General features: G+C 36.1%; 1 long non-coding RNA gene across 1 annotated transcript; it reads right to left on the bottom strand.

Moving 5' to 3' along the window:
• Positions 1–4907: 4907 nt before the first annotated feature.
• On the bottom strand, positions 4908–11747 carry LOC101834952. Its single transcript, XR_005871901.1, has 2 exons — positions 11145–11747; positions 4908–10569 (listed from the first exon to the last, which is right to left on the bottom strand). It is a non-coding gene; the product is annotated as an uncharacterized LOC101834952 (long non-coding RNA).
• Between the last annotated feature and the right edge of the window lie 223 nt (positions 11748–11970).

Below are 11970 nucleotides of genomic sequence, written 5' to 3'. Positions count from 1 at the left end.
ACTGCGATGGAGTAACCACCTACCCCATAGCATGGAAACACCCTAGCTTTCTCTAGTTCACCTAAAGATGCTCAACCCAACCCAGGTCAGCAGGAAGCAGTCTTAAGAACTCAATGTCCTTATTCCCTCACCTGCCACATCTAACACCCTCATCTCTTTTTAATCATAAATAAAGGTGGGAATGAAAGGTTCAGGCATTATTCTGGCCTGTACTTTTCCCTGGCAGGATGCAGGATGCAGTCAGGAAGCACTTTGTGCAGCCCAGAGTTCTGTGAGAAACACTCATATGCCAAGGACCCCTTTAATGGGTCCTGCCTACTTATGCTCTCTTTTACTCTCATTATCTCATCCTCTCTTTTTACTCTTGACTTCCTCTCTTATTTTTCTCTCTTACCTCCACCCCCTCTCTCTCTGTATCTCTCTCTCTCTCAGCTCTGCACATGTTGGTTACTGCTCACCCCCTTTTTCCTCCCCTGTCCACCAATAAAACTCCAAGTGGGTCCTTTGACTCATGGATTGTGTCCCGTTACTAGGTAAAGATAGACATTTTAACAACAGTATCATCCTTGTGGATCGCTGTAAATCTATCTAGAGCGGGACCTCACCTCAAATGTAAAATGACTCCCTCTATTCGGGTATCTCTCATCCTGCTCTTGTCTATTCTTCCCCTGTCTCAACATTGCTGCTCCCCCAAGTCCTCTCCCCTACTCTTCCCACTGTTTCTTTTTCTTGGCTCCCTCTCTTCTCCCCACCGTGCTTGCAACCTGCTCAGGAGATCTTGCCTCATTCCACCTTCTCTGGTGTACCCTGCATAATTCTTTCTACTGTAATTTCTAAAATATCAAAATTGCTGAAAATCCAATGCACAAAGTTCATTTACAAAATACAAAGCAGATTGATTCAGGAATTAACACAGGAGTAACAAAGCAAAATTCTCTTCAGGATTTATGTATAAAGCCACATCTACACACAAAAAAAGCTTAACAGAAAAACTCCTGTCTTGTAAATTATGTTCAGTCTTTAGTTAACAATGAAATCCTTAAACTGAAAATGTAAGAAGAAAGGAACTCAGTGCCCCTGCCCTGCCACCTGTGTTTGCTTCTTGGGAGAAATGGAAAACAAACAGAAACAGCCATTTAATCAAAGAAATCCTGCTCTCAAGTCACTCTGCTGCAACCCGGGACCGCGACTGTTTTCGGTACTCCGGGGAAATCGCAAATAATCAGATACCATTTACAAAATGAAATTCCGTTTTCTAAGCTATTCCTGTCCAACTTGGAAGTGCGACTGTGTTTGCTTATTGGGCAAAATCTCAAATAAAGAGAAGATTTCATTTAAACTATTAAACCAATGCTCCAAGTTTGTCTGCTATAGCCTGGAAGTGCGACTGTGTTTACTGCTCTGAAGGAAATCGCAAACAAAGAGAAACTTTGGTTCCTTTGGTTTCCATGGCAGCCAGGTCCGACCCCTGAATGGGATTCTGAGGCACTTCCTGTAGTGGTTCCTAAGGCAGGGTCGGGGGAGGGGCAACGCAATAATTCTTTAGCTTTAATGTGCGTTTTACAGTTGGTAATGCCCAGAAGGGTTTTTCACGAATGCTGTGTTTCTAAATCCATTCCTCAAGTAGTGTAGAATTGTGTTTTAAAAATAATTTTACAAACGAAAGAACACATCGCAATAAAGCACTTCACAATCTTTTATGGTGCACCCTAAGAGGCTGCAGAGTTAAGAGGACACACGTTAGGGACTGGTTTCACCTTGATGATTTCCCGAGCATCACTCTCTCAAGATATGGTTTATCCAGGAATAATTAAGTTATCAATGAATAAAAATTATTACACGTAAAATAAAACATTTTAATTTCCAAAGAAGTTTACTTATTTTGATAATGTAATGAAAATTTAAGACTTTTTAAGGCAAATTTAAAAAAGCACATACTTCTCACTTTAACAAATACTTTAACACGATTTAACCCTGTAAAGGTTGAACATTCTACACAGTAATTCAGAAAAATACATGGAATCTAAGGAAAAAAAGAAACACAGATACCTGTCTCCTGGTAAATTTGAATCATATCTTCACTCAAACTAAGGAACTAGTCTATGACTGAATTATATTTCCATACACTTTGGTATAAATTTTAGATTTGGATATGATCTGAGATATTATATATTACTAAGTAGTAAGTATATGGATAAGCAAGCTTTGGATAGTCCTCATAAGAATTAATTTATTATTATTTTTGTGGAAAGAGTAGTCTGTTTGTCCCAAGACTAACAATACATTGTAAGTGTTAGTGTATGAGTGTGCCTAAAACAGACAGAATATCATTAGAATCTCCCTAAAGTTATCACGAGATTTTAGATTTTAGTTCTTCTTTCCAGGGACTTAAAGGAGGACATGACATGTACTTGTCACGTTTTCTTTCCTTTAGGCTACATGTCCCATGTATCAGAAAGAGCTTAATGATATTTCTTCATATTCTTTATCGTTACAGCTTCTAAAAGATCTACTATTCCATGCTCTATGATGATTGCCTACAATTTTTAAAGATAAATTGTCAGAGGTATCAGATAATGTAGGTTTGCAATCTTAGGTTCTTTGGGAGGGTATGAAAATTACAACCCATATATTAGACTAGTCTGAAACCACAGATAAAATTCAAGGCTAGTCCCTGAAAGTTGGTTAACTTCATAGTTAAAACTGACAATTGATTTTCAGATATGTGTGTTCTACTTGTAGTAATTAGATAGACCAGAAAACAAGTAAAGGACCATCAGGGTGTATTTAAAGAGAACATAAATTTGGGAACAATTGTATAATGGACAAAGAGAAAATCATGTTACATGCAGGGTTAAATGTTGAGAAGAATGGAAGAGGTAGGAACAGGAAGGGATATGATGGAGGATAAATAGCACTGAACTCATTTTGCATAATACATATAGGAACCTTCTACTATAAACATGTCTTTTATGTGTAGATATATGTATCAGCATGTAAAAATAGGGTCAACAGACAATAGGACAACAGTTTCTCTACTGATATTATAGACTACCAAATACAAAGGTCAATGCAAGAAATGTGTTATCTCCTTGTTGTTGGTTCAAGGGATGGGACATTCATTACAGATTATTGGTAATATTCTCGGTTAAACTCTAGAATTTCACAGTAAATTGCTATTGCTGAAAACACCAAACACTTAAATCATAGGACAGTGAGAAATCAACATATATTGAACTGAAAGTCTGATCCCTACTAGATCGGTTTGGAAATGCTGGGAGGTTTCCTACATGCTATCAGAGATAAAATAAATTACCAATACTCTTGAACTTTGAATACAATGTATTAAAATGACTGATCTGTGAAAAACTGCCATGTGATAAAACAATGGCAAGAATAAAACTGGAATAAACTGAAGTTTCCTAATAGCATTTAAAGTCCATTCCACAAGATGAAACCAATACATGGTACTGTTACTAGGGCCAGGAGCACGTGACCAGGCAGGCCCTAAGTCCTAGGAGGAATTCACTACCAGCATTGCGGTAATAGCATTTAACTAGCTCCTAAAAATTAATATTCATTGTCATAGATAGTACATCATTCAGTCTCCCTCAGAGAGGAGAAATTACATAAAAACATACATCAAGTGGTTAGGCCTAATTACTTTCCCAGAATGGAGGCAAAAGTATTTTCAGTTCATATTATTCAGATTAATATATGTTAATTTTGACATTATGTTGCATAAATTTTCGTGTGTCAAATGTTATATGATAAACAAGGAACAGCTTTTATGTTCTAAATACCTCTGAGGTCCATCTTCCATGCATTTATATTTTATAGTATTTCAGAAAAACCTTCATTGTGTTTTGAGATGGGCTTGTGAGAACTAAGGATTTTATTTATTACTCAACAAATTCACATGCATATAGAGTTATCTGGGTCTTCTCAAACTCATTTTCCTGAGTTTTCTCAACACTGCCTTTTAACTTGGGCATATTTTATATATTTCATAAACAACTAAATATTATCATATCTATCCCTACCTACATGACACAATGCATCCTGTGTTTGCACCAACATGATGCTTTCCCAGTTATTTTTGATGCATTTATCTGAGAGTAGCATTATATGTATTTAATTAAATTTCTGATTACTGTCTATGAACAGAGCACTTGTAAAGACGAGGTTGAAACATGTTTGTGAAATTACAAGTCACCATGTCCTACCAATTGAGTACTAAATCTGGCTGGGTCCCAAAGTTAGACTATAGCTTAAAATATACAAAGGAAAATACAGGAAAGAAACAAAATCACAACTCAGTATTCTTCAAAAACAAAGGATTTTTAGAACTTTTCTGGAAACAATACTGAATGGCTGACGTGGTATTACTTAGGTCTCTCGTGTTGCTGAATTCAGTCAACTCTCAAATCAGCCTTCCGTGTGCATTTACTCAAACACTGTATAAATGACCTATCTATGAGTACATATGAATATGCAAATATGTTTACATTTGACTTACATGAATACTGACTTCTAAAATTTATTATATGGACAAATCAAGCACTAAGTTAATTGTTCCACATTTTAATTTTCAGTAACATTTCATAGCACTTGTATGAAATTTGGCTGCATTAAAAATTATGTGTGACAAAAATATGTTGAAAGCTGTAACAAAATCATTCTTTATGGGAACAAGGAAACATTTCTATTAAGTGAAAAAAGAGTAATAACATATCTAGTTCTAATTTTGTATGATTCCTAATGTATTATTTAAAATTCCAGTTCAGGTCCTTACTCCCTATACATGACTTCAGTGATAATCTATGATTTTACTTATACATCCACACATACCCAGACAGTCACACTGCCTCATCTGATTGCCTTACTGCAACCAACAAAACGACTGATTTTTGAAAATGCATGCTCACATAATTTATTCATTTTTTTATAAATTTCTCTAAGACTTTTGGGTCTAATAGTACAATGCACAACGTTTAAGGCAAAATTCATGAAGGAATACGTAGTTAATATAAGATCATAATTTTTCATGTCCTTTGGGAAAGGAGGCACATGAATTTGAATGGTTTAAACATTATTCTTAGAATATTTGCCATTGCAACATAGCATAACTTGATACAATAGGACTATATCTTTTCCAAATAACAAATTTGAATACTGATTTTTATTTGAGAGTTACATTGTAATAACATTTACACTTATACAGCCATGTGCAACAATAAGATTTTAGGTTCTGAAAAATAAAGAAGTCAGAGCATACATAACAATTTAACCAAAATAAAAGTAACATTTCTTCAGCCACATTTGTTGGTACTTAACTGCCAAATCATGAAAGTCTAAGACTGGTTATGTAGAAATTCTTCCCCATTGTGTTGTTGCTAGCAAACAACAATTGGGAACAGGATGCAAATAAGAAAACCTCAATGCAAGTTTGCATATGACATTTAGAATGTGACAATTGGGGTCAGCACTGATTCTCAGGAACACATTTCTAACCATGTGAACTATGAGAATAGGAATTCTCTACCATCCATGTTCACAAAACAAAGCAACTCAGTAATTTATCCAGTAAAAGCAATGTGTAGGCAGAAGTTAGTGTTTATCTTGATTCTGCCACACTATAGTGACAAATAAACACACAGAGGGTTACATAAATCATCAACTATTTGCCTTTTAGCAAAGGCTACTCATTGGCTCGCTCCCTCTAATTACTAACCCTTTTGTATTAGTCAGTGAATCTCAAGAAAATGACCAGGTCATCTATTTTCACAGAAGCTACATAGCATCTTTCTGAAGACTTGCTCTGCATATTCCTCTCTGAGAATTTCCTACTCTGGTTGTATTACTTGTACTTTCTCCCTTGCTATATCCTGCCAGACATTTGGCCAGGACAACGTTTTTCATCAATGAAGAAGAGAAATATATACTCACATCACACAGAAGGACATCCTGCATCATCTCCTCTTTCTGTCTGGATAAGCAATGAAGTTTAAAGTTAAAATGGTACTATTAAGCTTTAGAAGACTTAATAAGCAAATATTTGAGTTAACAATATTTAGTCGATTAGCATTTGGCAAATTTAAAGAAAACATTCAATTCTCTATCCTATTTTTGGTACTTTAAAGTTATATATGCAACTTATTTACTACCATAACTAAGGGAATCCATAACCATAAATATCTCCTTAAACAACATGAAAGACTACAGAAGGTAATGTATAATCTCTAGAATTGACAGTGAGATCTTGATGCCTAGAAGGTCACTCAAGGATCATCTTCAACATTGTGGAATCCCTCTTCATCTTATAAGCCTAGAATGTCTGGCAGACTTTTTGATAAAGCAGGTTAATGAAGAATCATTCTGTCCCTTGAAAGTTCAGCAGTCATTTTTCTTTGTAACCTGCTGGTCCAGTTTTGACAACTTGCTGTGAAGTCATCCAAGAAGTGAAGTTTCTTGACCAAAAAGCTAGTCCTGCCATGTCAAAGGCAAACTCCACAATGACTTTCCTTGATGCCCATCTTCCTCTTTGATGTAATATGCTGTTTTAAGAAGATGATCATATATAGAGATGACCAATTCCTGTCTTATCAAGTAATGTCTATAGTCAGTTCCTTTTTTAAAATGAAAAGTGTGAAAAGGAAGAAAAAAATTTGGCAATCATTGGTAGCTTAGGTAAATGTTAATGCCAAACTGGATAAAAAAGAAAAAAAACAACAACAAAAGAAGTAGAAAATATACTAGGGAAGATATCAATGTTATGCATACAATATGGCTTTCTCAACATTTATAACACCCTGGATCTGTCTGCATAATCACCATTTCTGGCAAAACATCTGATTTGGCTCATGATTTACATACTTTTAACCATAAGCAAAATAAGCCACAATAAACACTTTGTTGAAAGACCACTACATCAAATACTTATATGCCATGGCCTGTAATATCTACATTTATGAAAGAAGAAACAGTACACCTATTTCCAGGATGTTGGAAAGGGTATGTGTGGTGAAATGCTCTACTTACAAGGCCATTTACACTTAATTCCTAAAAGACTATTCACGTTATTACTTAGATCAGGAAGATTATCAATCAAGAAAATACAGGATTTAATCCAGGAGTGTACAGCCCCATCATTCTGAATATTTTCCAAGAAAACATTCTATGATGCTTAACTAAAGTCATCTAATTACAAAATATTTACAGTTTGATACGTGGGAACCCGTCAAGTCATCTGTGCCTTTCCTAATTATGGAATAGGCAGCTTAATGTTGCTCAGTGTGAAAAAAACCTTTATATCTACTATCATAAAATTACATTCGTAGTAGAAACATCACTTTTATAAACACAGAAAAAAATCCCTAAAGAAAAGTAAAAATGATCTTACTACACTATTCTGAGGAAAAGGTAAGGGGACTCACTATAGCAGCGTTTCACAACTGCAGTCATGAAACTCCTGTTTCATGAAATAACACAAAACACACACAAAACCTGAATTACCATATAGTCTACTAATAAAATCTCGTAAAATAAGGAACTAAAATAAAAATTATATACACATAATAAACCTAACATACATACCTTCTCAGCATATAACTGGATTCTAACAAAGCATTCTTTAAAGGATCACCTGATGACCTATACATATACTTTTATTGGTAACCTTGTATCTACAGGTACTCATACTGAAAATTGAAGATTAACCTTGTATTATGTATGTAATAGGCTACTACAGCAATTTAATGTGTAATTTTTTAAAGGCAACCAAAAGGTACACTAATGCTATGCTGCTATATTATGAACGAGGCCAAAAAAATACTTTCCAATAGGAACTCTGGGAAGAGCAAGATTGAAAGAAAGCCTATAGCTGGCTTGCTCTTCTTTGTAGGGAGCAATGGAATAGCAGAGATGACTCAATAATGTAAAGCAAGCTATTTAAAATGGAAATAATAATAATAATAAAACATAAAATGAAATTAATAAACTTATTGATAAGTTTTCCAGATAGTAGTAGTAGGAAATTTGGTAAATCAACTTAAGATAATTTTTTATTACTGTACAGGGCTTTACTAGATCATTGGATTACCTGGCAAATGACTTCTATTATTCTCTGCTGCCTTTAATGATTTATTTTAATTAACATTCCAGCAAACAGCCTCTATTTGAGTCTTCATTTTTACCCTATATTTCCAGTTTGTTGAAGCCACTCTGCAATAAGGTCTTGTCTTAATGAGGACTAACTGTATTCTTTATTGTTATTTATAATACCCAAATTTCTCATATTTAAAATAAATTTGCAATATATAAATTTTTTGGAAAGGTTAATTTAGAAATCAATACTTTTAGCAACAGGTACCTTTGGTACATTTCCTAAAAGGCTATTTAGCTGGGTTAATGGTTTACACTTGTGATTCCAATGGTTGGGAAGTCCACGCAAAAGCATTCCAAACATGACAGAATTGTGTACATGTCCAGTTCAAGGCTAGCACTGCTCTGTCACAGAAAATAAAATAAATAACTGTATTATGAAAACTACCATTTGGTGATTGTGAAACTCTAAAGATTTCTTTGTTGGATAAACATGGGATTTGTAACTAGCCAGACACACTGAAACTTAAAATACAATACATTCTGTTTACTTCGGATGTCTAATTCCTATCTCTCCAAGTTAATGTATATAGTCAATTTTAAAAAATAGAAAAAGTATGGAAAAGAAAAAAAACTAGCAAACAATGGCAGCTTTTGTAAAAGATATGGCCACAGTTGGGTTAAAAAGATAAAACCAAACCAAAAAATAAAGGAGAGGTAAAACAACTAACAATGATGATTACACTAAGAAAAAATTCTATGCTATGTTCTTGGACTATAGTTTGCTCTGGAGTTACAAGGTACTGCATCTGTCCTTATAATACATATCTCTGCCTAAACTACTGATTTGTCACGCTATTTACAGATTTTAATTACAAAACATGTAAAAAAAACACAATAAACACTTTGGGAAAGACCACCATAGGATACATTTGCATGTCACAGGCTGGAATATACACATTTACGAAAGAAGTAACAGTACACCTCTTTCTATGAGGCTGAAAAGTGTATGTATGGTTGGTTGATAGTGTATGTATGGTGAGATGCTCTATTCACAAGGTTATTCACAAGTAATTTCTAAAAGACTACTCACCTTATGATTTAGGTCAGGATATTAATTAATCAAGAAACTACAGGATTTAATCCAGGAGTGTACGGCCCCATCATTTTGAATGTTTTCAACAATAACATTCTATGTTGCTTAACTAAAATAATCTAATTACAAACTATGTACAGTTTGATACGTGGGAATCCACCAAGTCAACTGTGCCTTTCCTAATTTTGGAATAGGCGGCTTAATGTTGCTCACTGTGCGGAAATGAAAGACTATATAACTAATATCATAAAATTATATTAACAGAAAAAACATCACTTTCATAAACATAGAAAAAATCTCTAAAAAAAGAAAAGTAAAAATGATCTTATTACACTATTCTGAGGAAAAGGTAAGGGGACACACTATAGCAGCGTTTCACAACTGCAGTCATGAAACTCCTGTTTCATGACATAACAGAAACACACACAAAACATGAATTAACATATAGACTACTAATATAATCTCCTAAAATAAAATAATATATGAAAGCAAACATGCAAATATCCTCAGCATACAACTTAATTTTAACAAAGTACCCTTTAAATGCTTGTGCAGTGCAAACTAAAGCTTCCTTTATTTCTTTACCAACCAGTCTTAATGTTATTACTGTTCTGTTATTTAATCTTCAGCACTGAGAGATAAGTATTTATTTCTTAATGCCAAGTTATAGTTTTAATATTAGTTTTTGTTGCATAATCCATTAGTATAAATAGTTAATATTCCATATTAATACTTTGTGCTACTGTTATTCTCCTACACTTTAAGGATACAGCATTTTAGTATTTTCATTCCAGTTTTATCAATACTACTTTCTCAATGTTCATTGGTTAAAACAATCCATTCAACCCCAACTCACCCCTACTTTGACACAAGTTTTCAGGTATATATTCCTGGATGGCATCAATTATACTGTGATATCTATGCTAATTTTGAACTCCTGATCTTCTGCCTCTACTTCCCAAGTGCTTGTATGTATGAGTGCACAATCATGTCCAACTTTCCCTCATTTAGTTCAAAGTGATGAACCAGCCAAATTTTGAACTGCTATTTGGAATGAATTATAGTCAAAATAATCTAAACAGGAAACTAGAATCAATCATGCTGAACAGACACATGAAATGCAAAACCTTTGAAATCTTTGCAACTGTTACGTAGACCTTCAAGCTGAAACCACTGAGCTTTATCATCAAACTCAAGCTCCATTTTCCTTTATAGTCATCTTTGCTTAGTTTTCGTTTATGCACCCAAAGCTGTCAAACGAGAAGAACATTCTGCATTCTGTGTGCACGATCACTGGTTTCATCTTCTGAGTCAGAAAAATTCTGGGATATTGAGGTGTGCGAGGCAGAGCTGCAGCGGGCAAGAGCATTCTGGAAAACACAAACAATGGGTTAGCAGGAGGTGATATTTTCAACAGAAATCCACAGACTGAATCACTCTGACACAGCAGCAAAAATACACTCTGTCATACTTTGGGTTTGGGCAATTGATGCCTGAACACAAATATCTTAGCAGATTACCAGAATATAAAAATGAGCTTCAGAAGTACTTCTGGATCTTAATGGTCTTTTTTTTTATTATTCCAGAAGAGTTGGAGTGTCTATGCTAAATCGCTAACAAAATGAACTAACAATGGGTTTCCTAGAAATCTCAACTCTTGCAGTTGAATAGGAGTGAAAGGCTCTCGAGGTAGGTATGTCAGCAAGTTACTGAGGCAAGTGAGGAAATCAATGCAACTGTGAAAGCTGACGAGGACCACTTTGGATTTTGTTGCTAATTCTGGTGGGATTTCTTCAAAGGTATATGCATTCTAAATTATCTAAGGCGTCCCTCTCTGCGGGCATACTGTGGAGCCTGTTACAGCCCAGGTTAAGGGTGGGCAGGTCTCCCCCTCCCACAGCTAATCAAGCCCCTCCTGGAAGAAGTTGCCTGTGAGGCAATGTACCTGGAGTCTGAGACAGAGTGGAGACTGGTCGAGTCCCTCCAGCAGCAAGGCTGTGTTGTCAAGCCTGTTGTTCCTGTCCATCAGCATGCTCAGGCTGCTCTGAGTCAGCAGCTGGGGTACCAGGGCCATTAGCTGCTCCCTGCTCTTGTCCAGGAGCTGGAGGTGGGGGAGGCTGCTGCTCACCTCCCTGGCAGGGATGTCAGATGGTTGGCTGCAGGGCAGCAGGAGCCACAGGAGCTCGGGTTCCAGCCCCATGAGCGGGTCCCTGCTCATGTCCAGGAGCTGGAGGTGGGGGAGGCAGCTCCTCAGAGCCCTGGAAGCATTGTCTGATGGTTTTAGAGCAGCAGCAGCCACAGCAGGGCCACCGGCGATCACAGCAGCTCCTCTGCTCTCCTCTCCAGCTCCCACTCCAAAATCAGGCCTACATGCTGAGCATGGAGCAGCTGAGTTCGGTGTCTCCAACTCTGGCCTCACCCAACTGTCTGAATTCCCAGCCTGCTTCAAGCTGACACCGTGGCACCTCCTGGAACCGGAAGTGACCTCTGTGTGGGAAGTGACTGGGCTAGGAGGCGTTCTGCTGCTGACTCACCCCTTTCTCTAAATTAATAAAATCTAGCTGTGTCATCTGATGAACTGAAAATGTGTTCAAACAATCTCTAATACAGAGCAAATGTAGCTGAGATCTTTGACAGATGATTAATTCACGTGTGAGATGTAATATGTGTGAGAGTCCTCTGTGCATCTCATTTTCCACTGCATGTGTTAGGATCACAGACTGGGTTCAGCACAGACACTTTTTTGTCTCCTCAGATTTCCGTGTAGCAAC

The sequence above is a fragment of the Mesocricetus auratus genome, unplaced genomic scaffold, assembly GCF_017639785.1.
Source record: "Mesocricetus auratus isolate SY011 unplaced genomic scaffold, BCM_Maur_2.0 Super-Scaffold_100030, whole genome shotgun sequence".
Lineage (NCBI taxonomy): Eukaryota > Metazoa > Chordata > Mammalia > Rodentia > Cricetidae > Mesocricetus > Mesocricetus auratus.
The sequence above is the reverse complement of the archived record's forward strand: the minus strand, read 5'-3'. Positions and strand labels throughout refer to the sequence as shown.